The sequence below is a fragment of the Oncorhynchus clarkii genome, chromosome 9 (genome assembly GCF_045791955.1).
Source record: "Oncorhynchus clarkii lewisi isolate Uvic-CL-2024 chromosome 9, UVic_Ocla_1.0, whole genome shotgun sequence".
Classification (NCBI taxonomy): Eukaryota; Metazoa; Chordata; class Actinopteri; order Salmoniformes; family Salmonidae; genus Oncorhynchus; species Oncorhynchus clarkii.
This window is the reverse complement of record NC_092155.1, coordinates 13,067,824-13,078,521: the sequence shown is the minus strand read 5'-3', so window position 1 is coordinate 13,078,521 and position 10,698 is coordinate 13,067,824.

The following is a 10,698-nucleotide window of genomic DNA, read 5'->3' as shown; positions in this document are numbered from 1 at the left end:
GGTTTTGATTCCTCTCTTTCAGTATGTTATTTTACTGTTACACTTGCATGTTTCAGGTTTACACCAACTACTGTGTCAGTATAATGGACTGTTGTGAGTTTGGCTGCTCTCTTGAGGGCTTTGTGATAAGGATGTCAGCCTGACTGACTGTGTATGTTTACTGTCAGTCTGAACCTCTGTCCACCTCTGTCTGTATAACTCTACAGCTGTCTGTCTGTCTCTTCGTATGTCTGTCTGTGTCCATCTGTGTGATGGTGTGTGACGTCGTCTATTTGTGATGTCATATGTGCGTGATGTCATATTGATTTGAACTCGCGTCTGTTGACACTGTGGAAGAAATCAGGATCAGCCTTGTGATTGGTCAGTGGGTCTTTCTGTGAAGCATTGTGATTGGTTTATTTGCCTGGCATGTAGAACTCCTATTTAATGACTGGAGTAGAGTAGTCTAGCTTTAAAAATAAAATATATAATGTATATTGAAAAGAATTGTAAAAAGTGAAAGACTGTCTGTAATTACTTAGATACTGGATGAGTCCCAAATGGCCTCTATTCCGATAGGGCCCTAGTCAAAGATAGTGGACCCTGGTCAAAAAGTAGTGCACTATGTAGGGAATAGGATGCTATTTGGGACATGCACACTTTGTTTGACTGAAAATAATGCATGTGTGTATCACAGGAGGTTAGTGTTAACCTTAAATGGGGAGGACGGGCTCGTGGTCATGACTGGAGCGGAATAGGTGGAATGGTATCAAACACATGGTTTCCAGGTATTTGATGCCATTCCATTTGCTTGGTTCCTGACATTATTGTGAGCCGTTCTGCCCTCTGCAGCCTCCTGTGGTGTGTATGAATGGCTGTGTGCATGAGTGTTCCGATGATGAGTAAGTGACAGCTGCTCAAGCACCTCTTGTCCATTAAAGAGGGCCTGCTTAACCTTTCTCCTCCAATAATATCCCCTGATGCATGTCCCGAGCACCCACCACCTTTCTCTGTATTCTACTCCAAATGTATGACTGTTATTTTCTGTAGCGATATATTCCCCGATGTACTGATTTGTATTTTGATGATTATTACGATTATTACGACTACTATAGCTTTGAGATTAGAGTTGACGTGAGCAATAATATAAAACATATGATGAAAATATATTTGATATTTAAATGCATTGACATTTATTGTGTGATGATGATGATGGATGGATATTATTACCATTAACAATGAAAGGGAGGCTAATACCTGGGTGTGTGTGTGTGTGTGTGTGTGTGTGTGTGTGTGTGTGTGTGTGTGTGTGTGTGTGTGTGTGTGTGTGTGTGTGTGTGTGTGTGTGTGTGACATCCTTTGATTTGAATTGTTGTATTTTTTTTCTTATGTTCTATATATTTTTCTGATTTATTTATCTTTTGTTATATACTTTTTTTTTTAAATCCAACAGTATTACTACAGTGTACTAGTACATAGAGTATACTATAATGGTATACACAGTATACTAGTACTAGAGTATTACTACAGTATACTAGTATATAGATTATGACCCTGGCCATGACCCCACTCTCCGAGGGTGTCTCAGAGGTAGTTGGGAATGCAAAAAACACATTTCCAATTTGGACAACTATAAGCACCGACCAAATTATTATTATGTTTATACAGTATAGTATTTACTGTATACTAGTACTACTACTACTCCTGCATCCTCATTTGTTATGGTCACTAGTACTTTAAATAATACATTAGAATGGCTTTTGATGAATTTTCATGAATGCTAGCTTGTTGTTTGTGAAATTGCAACAAAATAAAGACACCTTGCTGCTGACTAGTCATACTGAGTATCTCTCTTTCTCTGCTCTCGCCTCTCTCTTTCCTTACTCTCTCTCGGTCTCTCTTTCCTTACTCTCTCTCGGTCTCTCTCTCCTCTCTTACCTGTCATACAGAATCATATCATTATGTTATAGTATATTACATCTCTTTTTCTCCATCTCTCTCTCTCAGGTTTGTACTGCTGAAGCAGATTGCGTGATAGAAAGGTAAAGTTAAGGGGCCTCCAGAGTGGCACAGTGGTCTAAGGCATCGCAGTGCTTGAGGCAGGGATGTCCTTGTCCCATCACGCTCTAGCGACTCCTTGTGGCAGGCAGACTTTGGTCGCACGCTGACTTCGGTCACCAGTTGTGTGAATATATACAGTATATACAGTGGGGCAAAAAAGCCACCAATCAGCCACCAATTGTGCAAGTTCTCCCACTTAAAAAGATGAGAGAGGCCTGTAATTTTCATCAATAACAAAAGTTTATCTCAATACTTTGTTATATACCCTTTGTTGGCAATGACAGAAGTCAAACGTTTTCTGTAAGTCTTCACAAGGTTTTCACACACTGTTGCTGGTATTTTGGCCCATTCCTCCATGCAGTCGTCTTTCAGCATGACAATGATCCCAAACACACCGCCCAGGCAACGAAGGAGTGGCTTCGTAAGAAGCATTTCAAGGTCCTGGAGTGGCCTAGCCAGTCTCCAGATCTCAACCCCATAGAAAATCTGTTGCCCAGCAACAGCCCCAAAACATCACTGCTCTAGAGGAGATCTGCATGGAGGAATGGGCCAAAATACCAGCAACAGTGTGTGAAAACCTTGTGAAGACTTACAGAAAACGTTTGACCTCTGTTATATACCCTTTGTTGGCAATGACAAAGTATTGAGACAAACTTTTGTTATTGACCAAATACTTATTTCCCACCATAATTTGCAAAAGCAAAAAAATTCATTAAAAATCCTACAATGTGATTTTCTGGATTGTCTCATTTTGTCTGTCATAGTTGAAGTGTACCTATGATGAAAATTACAGGCCTCTCTCATCTTTTTAAGTGGGAGAACTTGCACAATTGGTGGCTGACTAAATACTTTTTTGCCCCACTGTATATGTGTAAAGGTAATTTACGATTGAGCCGACATATGTATTCAGACCCCTCAACTTTTTCCACATTTTGTTAAGTTACAGCCTGTGTGCTGAGGGTTGTTGTCCTGTTGGAAGGTGACCCTTCGCCCCAGTCTGAGGTCCTCAGCACTCTGGAGCAGGTTTTCATCAAGGATCTCTCTGTACTTTGCTCCGTTCATATTTCACTCGATCCTGACTAGTCTCCCAGTCCCCGCTGCCAAATAACATCCCCACAGCATGATGCTGCCACCACCATGCTTCACAGCAGAGATGGTGCCAGGTTTCCTCCAGACGTGACGCTTGGCAGTCAGGCCAATCTTGGTTTCACCAGAGAATCTTGTTTCTCATGGTCTGACAGTCTTTAAGTGCCTTTTGGCAAACTCCAAGGGGGCTTTTATGTGCCTTTTACTGAGGAGTGGCTTCCGTCTGGCCAACACCATAAAGGCCTGAAGGCCTGACGTGCACTGTCACCTGTGGGACCTTATATAGACATCTAAACAAAACATCTAAACTAAAGGTCATTGTCCTTTTGTCCTTTTGAAAAACAAATAATAGTCCCACTAAGCCAAAACCAGATGGGATGTCGTATCGTAGCAGACTGCTGTGGTAACCATGCTGGTTAAGTGTGCCTTGAATTCTAAATAAATCCACAAAAAATATATATATATATATATTTGTCACGTGACAAATACCTTTACAGTGAAATACTTACTTACAAGTCCTTAAGTAAGTCCCCCCCCCCCAAAAAAGTAAGAGATAAGAATAGCAAATAATTGAAGAGCAGCAGTAAATAACAATAGCGGGGCTATATACAGGGGGTACCGGTACAGAGTCAATGTGCGGGGGGCACCGGTGTGGAGGTAATTATGTACATGTAGGTAAAGTTATTAAAGTGGCTATGCATAGATAATAACGGAGAGTAAGTACCAGCAGTATGGGGGGGGGCAATGCAAATAGTCTGGGTAGCCATTTGATTAGCTGTTCAGGAGTCTTATGGCTTGTGGGTAGAAGCCTCTTGGACCTAGACTTGGTCCTCCGGTCCTGCTTGCCATGCGGTAGCAGAGAGAACAGTCTATGACTGGGGTGGCTGGGGTTTTTGACACCGCCTGGTGTAGAGGTCCTGGGTGGCAGGAAGCTTGGCCCTGGTGATGTACTGGGCCGTACGCACTACCCTCTGTGGCGCCTTGCTTCGGAGGCCGAGCAGTTGCCGTATCGAGCAGTGATGCAACCCGTCAGGATGCTCTCGATGGTGCAGCTGTAAAACCTTTTGAGGATCTGAGGACCCATGCCAAATCTTTTCAGTCTCCTGAGGGGAATAGATTTTGTCATACCCTCACACCAAGGAACTTGAAGCGCTCAATCCGCTCCAGTACAGCCCCGTTGATGAGAATGGGGGCCTGCAAGGTTCTCCTTTGCCTGTAGTCCACAATCATCTCCTTTGTCTTGATCATGTTGAGGGAGAGGTTGTTGTCCTTGCACCACATGGTCAGGTCTCTGTCCTCCTAATAGGCTGTCTCATTGTTGTCGGTGATCAGGCCTACCACTGTTGTCTTCAGCAAACTTAATGATGGTGTCTGGCAGTCATGAGTGAACAGGGAGTACAGGAGGGGACAGAGCACGCACGCACCCCTGAGGGACCCCCGTGTTGAGGATCAGCGTGGTGGATGTGTTGTTACTTACCCTTACCACCTGGGGGCGGCCCGTCAGGAAGTCCAGGATCCAGTTGCAGAGGGAGGTGTTTAGTCCCAGGATCCTTAGCTTAGTGATGCGCTTTGTGGGCACTATGGTGTTGAACATTGAGCTGTAGCCAATGAATAGCATTATCACATAGGTGTTCCTTTTGTCCAGGTGGAAAAGAGCAGTGTGGAGTGCAATAGAGATTGCATCATCTGTGGATCTGTTGATGTGGTATGCAAATTGGACTGGGTCTAGGGTTTCTTGGATAATGGTGTTAATGTGAGCCATGCCTTTCAAAGCATTTCATGGCTACAGATGTGAGTGCTACAGATCGGTAGTCATTTAGGTAGGTTACCTTAGCGATCTTGGGCACAGGGACTGTGGTGGTGTGCTTGAAACATGTTGGTATTACAGACTCAGACAGGGGGAGGTTGAAAATGTCAGTGAAGACTTGCCAGTTGGTTAGCGCATGCTCGGAGTACACGTCCTGGTAATCCGTCTGGCCCAGCGGCCTTGTGAATGTTGAGTAGGGCATAGCGGGAGGGCATAGCGGGATTTCTTATCAGCTTCTGGGTTAGAGTCCCGCTCCTTGAAAGTGTCAGCTCTACCCTTTAGCTCAGTGCGAATGTTGCCTGTAATCCATGGCTTCTGGTTGGGGTATGTACGTACAGTCACTGTGGGGACGACGTCCTCAATGCACTTATTGATAAAGACAGTGACTGATGTGGTGTACTCCTCAATGCCATCGGAGGAATCCCGGAACATATTCCAGTCTGTGCTAGCAAAACAGTCCTGTAGTTTAACATCTGCTTCATCTGACTACTTTTTTTGTATGGACCGAGTCACTGGTGCTTCTTGCTTTAATTTTTGCTTGTAAGCAGGAATCAGGAGGATAGAGTTATGGTCAGATTTGCCAAATGGAGGGAGAGAGAGAGTATTGTACGTGTCTCTGTGTGTGGAGTAAAGGTGGTCTAGAATGTTTATTCCCTCTGGTTGCACATTTAACATGCTGATAGAAATAAGGTAAAACTGATGTAATTTTCCCTGCATTAAAGTCTCCGGCCACTAGGAGCAGCGGCTCTGGATGAACGTTTTCCTGTTTGCTTATTTCCTTATACAGCTGGCTGAGTGCTGTCTTAGTGCCGGCATCTGTCTGTGGTGGTAAATAAACAGCCACGAAAAGTATAGCTGAGAACTCTCTAGGCAAGTCGTGTGGCCTGCAATTTATCACAATATACTCTACTTCAGGCGAGCAAAATCTAGAGACTTCCTTATATTTTGTGCACCAGGTGTCGTTACCAAATATGCAGAATACAGCTCATTGAGTGTGCTTTAGGTGCCAGCATCAGCCCTATGTAGACAGCTATGAAAAATACAAATGAAAACTCTAGGTAGATAGTGTGGTCTACAGCTTATCATGAGATACTCTTAGATATCATGCACCAGCTGTTGTTTACATAAACGCATAGGCCCCCGCCCCATGTCTTACCAGAGGCTGCTGTTCTGTCCTGCTGATAGAGTATATAACCCACCAGCTGTATGTTCTTAATGTCATCGTTCAGCCACAACTCGGTAAAACACAAGATATTACAGTTTTTAATCTCCCGTTGGTAGGATATACTTGCTTTCAATTTGTCCCATTTATTTTCCAGCGATTGAACGTTAGCTAGCAGAACGGAAGGAAAGGGCAGAGTAGTCACTCGTCGCCTGATCCTCACAAGGCATCCGATCTCTTTCTGCGAAACCTACATTTCCTTTTCCAGCAAATCACGGGGATCTGGGCCTGGTTGGGCGTCAGTAGTATATCCCTCGCATCCGACTCATTGAAAAATAACTCTTCGTCCAACTTGAGGTGAGTTCTGATGTCCAGAAGCTCTTTTCGGTCATAAGAGACGGTAGCAGCAACATTATACACAAAACAAGTAACGTACATCGCGAAAAGACAAACAAAATAGCATGGTTGGTTAAGAGCCGATAAGATCACTGATAGTTTCATCAGCAAAGCACCTCCACAACATCATACCACCTCCTCCATGCTTCACGGTGAGAACCACACCTATGGAGATCATACCTTCCCCTACTCTGCGTCTCACAAAGACACAGCGGTTGGAACCAAAATCTCAAATTTGGACTCATCAGACCAAAGGACAGATATCCACCGGTCTAATGTCCATTGCTCGTGTTTCTTGACCCAAGCAAGTCTCTTCTTATTATTGGTGACCTTCATTAGTGGTTTCTTTGCAGTAATTAGACCATGAAGGCCTGATTCACGCAGTCTCCTCTGAACAGTTGATGTTGATGTCTGTTACTTGAACTCTGTAAAACATTTAATTGGGCGGCAATTTCTGAGGTGCAGGCAATTTCTGAGGTGCACTCTATAGAACTTGTCCTCTGCAGCAGAGGTAACGCTGGGTCTTCCTTTCCTGTGGCGGTCCTCATGAGAGCCAGTTTCATAATAGCGCTTGATGTTTTTTGCGACTGCACTTGAAGAAACTATTTTCCGGATTGACTGAAATGCATGTCTCAAAGTAATGATGGACTGTTGTTTCTCTTTGCTTAAATGATCTGTTCTTGACATTTTATGGACTTGGTCTTTTACCAAATAGGGCTATCGTCTGTATACCACCCCTACCTTGTCACAACACTACTGTTTGGCTCAAACGCATTAAGTAGGAAATTAATTCCACAAATGAACTTGTAACAATGCACACCTGTTAATTGAAATGCATTCCAGGTGACTACCTCATGAAGCTAGTTGAGAGAATGCCAAGAATTTGCAAAGCTGTCATCAAGGGTGGCTATAAAATATATTTTGATTTGTTTAACACTTTTTTGGTTACTACATGATTCTATATGTGTTTTTTCATAGTTTTGATGTCTTCACTATTATTCTACAATGTAGAAATAGTAAAAATTAAAAACCCTGGAATGAGTAGTTGTCCAAACTTTGGACTGGTACTGTATATATTCACTGACTCCGACATTGCTCGTCCTAATATTTCTATGTATCTTAATTGCATTCTTTTACTTTTAGATTTGTGTATTGTTAGACATTACTGCACTGTTGGAGGTAGGAACACAAACATTTCGCTACACCTGCAATAACATCTGCTAAATAAATTCAGCAAAGAAAGAAACGGCCCTTTTTCAGGACCCTGTCTTTCAAAGATAATTCGTAAAAATCAAAATAACTTCACAGATCTTCATTGTAAAGGGTTTAAACACTGTTTCCCATGCTTGTTCAATGAACCATAAACAATTAATGAACATGCACCTGTGGAACGGTCGTTAAGACACTAACAGCTTACAGACGGTAGGCAATTAAGGTCACAGTTATGAAAATGTAAGACACTAAAGAGGCCTTTCTACCGACTCTGAAAAACACCAAAAGAAAGATTCCTAGGGTCCCTGCTCATCTGTGTGAATGTGCCTTAGGCATGCTGCAAGGAGGCATGAGGACTGCAGATGTGGCCAGCGCACAATGTCCGTACTGTGAGACGCCTAAGACAGCGCTACAGGGAGACAGGACGGACAGCTGATCATCCTCGCAGTGGAAGACCACGTGTAACAACACCTGCACAGGATCGGTACATCCGAACATCACACCTGCGGGACAGGTACAGGATGGCAACAACAACTGCCCGAGTTACACCAGGAATGCACAATCCCTCCATCAGTGCTCAGACTGTCCGCAATAGGCTGAGAGAGGCTGGACTGAGGGCTTGTAGTCCTGTTGTAAGGCAGGTCCTCACCAGACATCACCGGCAACAACGTCGCCTATGAGCACAAACCCACCGTCGCTGGACCAGACAGGACTGGCAAAAAGTGCTCTTCACTGACGAGTCTCGGTTTTGTCTCATCAGTGGTGATGGTCAGATTCAAGTTTATCGTCGAAGGAATGAGCGTTACACCGAGGCCTGTACTCTGGAGCGAGATCGATTTGGAGGTGGAGGGTCCGTCATGGTCTGGGGTGGTGTCTCACAGCATCATCGGACTGAGCTTGTCATTGCAGGCAATCTCAACACTGTGCGTTACAGGGAAGACATCCTACTCTTCCTGCAGGCTCATCCTGAGATGACCCTCCAGCATGACAATGCCACCAGCCATAGTGCTTGTTCTGTGCGTGATTTCCTGTAAGACAGGAATGTCAGTGTTCTGCCATGGCCAGCAAAGAGCCCGGATCTCAATCCCATTGAGCACGTCTGGGACCTGTTGGATCGGAGGGTGAGGGCTAGGGCCATTCCCCCCCAGAAATGTCCGGAAACTTGCAGGTGCCTTGGTTGAAGAGTGGGGTAACATCTCACAGCAAGAACTGGCAAATCTGGTGCAGTCCATGAGGAGGAGATGCACTGCAGTACTTAATGCAGCTGGTGGCCACACCAGATACTGGCTGTTACTTTTGATTTTGACCCCCCCTTTGTTCAGGGACACATTATTCCATTTCTGTTAGTCACATGTCTGTGGAACTTGTTCAGTTTATGTCTCAGTTCTTGAATCTTGTTATGTTCATACAAATATTTACACATGTTAAGTTTGCTGAAAATAAACACAGTTGACAGTGAGAGGACATTTCTTTTTTTGCTGAGTTTATGTGTATGTGACCAATAAAATTGTATTTGATTTTAGTCTCTCTCTCTGACGTGTGATACAGAGTCATTTTAGATTTATGTTAACTCTCATATTGAATTACATTGGATAATTTGTGAGGAAAATGTCACAACAGACTGATATCCCAAATCATATTGCCTACAGTCTATACAACCCAGTATACTGTATATCTTTACTGTGGAAGGTCAATTTTTGCTAAAAGCAAATCGTGGCTCTCGAGTGGTGCAGCGGTCTAAGGCACTACATCTCAGTGTAAGAGGCATCACTAGAGACCCTGGTTTGATTCCAGGCTGTATCACAACTGGTGGTGATTGGGAGTCCCATAGGGTGACGCACAACTGGCCCAGCGTCGTCTGGGGTAGGCTGTCATTGTGCATAAAGAGTTTGTTCTTAACGGACTTGCCTGGTTAAATTAAAAGTATTGCTGAGTCTACCAAAATCATAAGCTTCACTGTGATATGTTTTTATTCAATCTTTATTTAACTAGGAAAGTCAGAACAAATTCTTACTTACAGTGTCAGCCTACCCTGGTGACACTGGGCCAACCAATTGCACACCGCCCTATGGGACTCCCAATCATGACCAGATGACATTCAGCCTGGATTCGTACCAGGTGATATTCGTATAGTGACGCATCTTGCACTGAGATGCAGTGCCTTAGACCACTACGCCACTCAGGAGCCTGACTGCGCTGTACAAGTATTGTACAAGTATTCATTTTCCCTCTGACTGCAAAATATACTAAGTACATGTACAAGACAAAATACCTCTTTAACACATCTAACCTCTTCCAGTTTCTAATAAATTACAATCTATCAATTTTGCATGTTTCGTAAAGGAGGTTGTAGTGTCTTGGTTTGGCCACAAGACGGCAGTGTAAGCACAGAAATAGAGGATTACGTGAGAAATCACCCTTAATAAGGCCTAAAACTGTTCCTGTCTTGTCACACATACACGCACACACACCAGTCATCGTAAATCATCTCCACTACGATGACATAATGACATTTAACTAATCCCTTGGTTTTAGAGGGATTTAAACCAAATCATTAATAAAGATAATAGATCACATGCAAATAAATCAGCCCCATGTGAAAGAATTCAAATTGTGGCGAGAATCACAATAGTTAGACCTAAACTTCTGCAGAAAAAATAAACTGCATTAGAATCACAAATGTATTCACTTTCAGAATATATTTAATCGATGTATTTTCACCTTACATCGACTAGCATAAACAGAGTAAAGTGTTTACACCCTATTGCATAACCTGCCTAGAGCCATAATAATTTAAACATCGAATTATTAGTGTGCATATATTATCAACTTGTAAGGATTTGCTGGCGTGTGACTTCTTGCCCAAATACTAATGGTACAAAGGGAATAGCCTACGAAGTTACTAAACACAGTTCACTAACAATTGTCTGTGTTCTCCTTGCTGTCATCTCCATGTCAATCAGAATTTAAAGTCACCCAATCAAATGTACTTTCT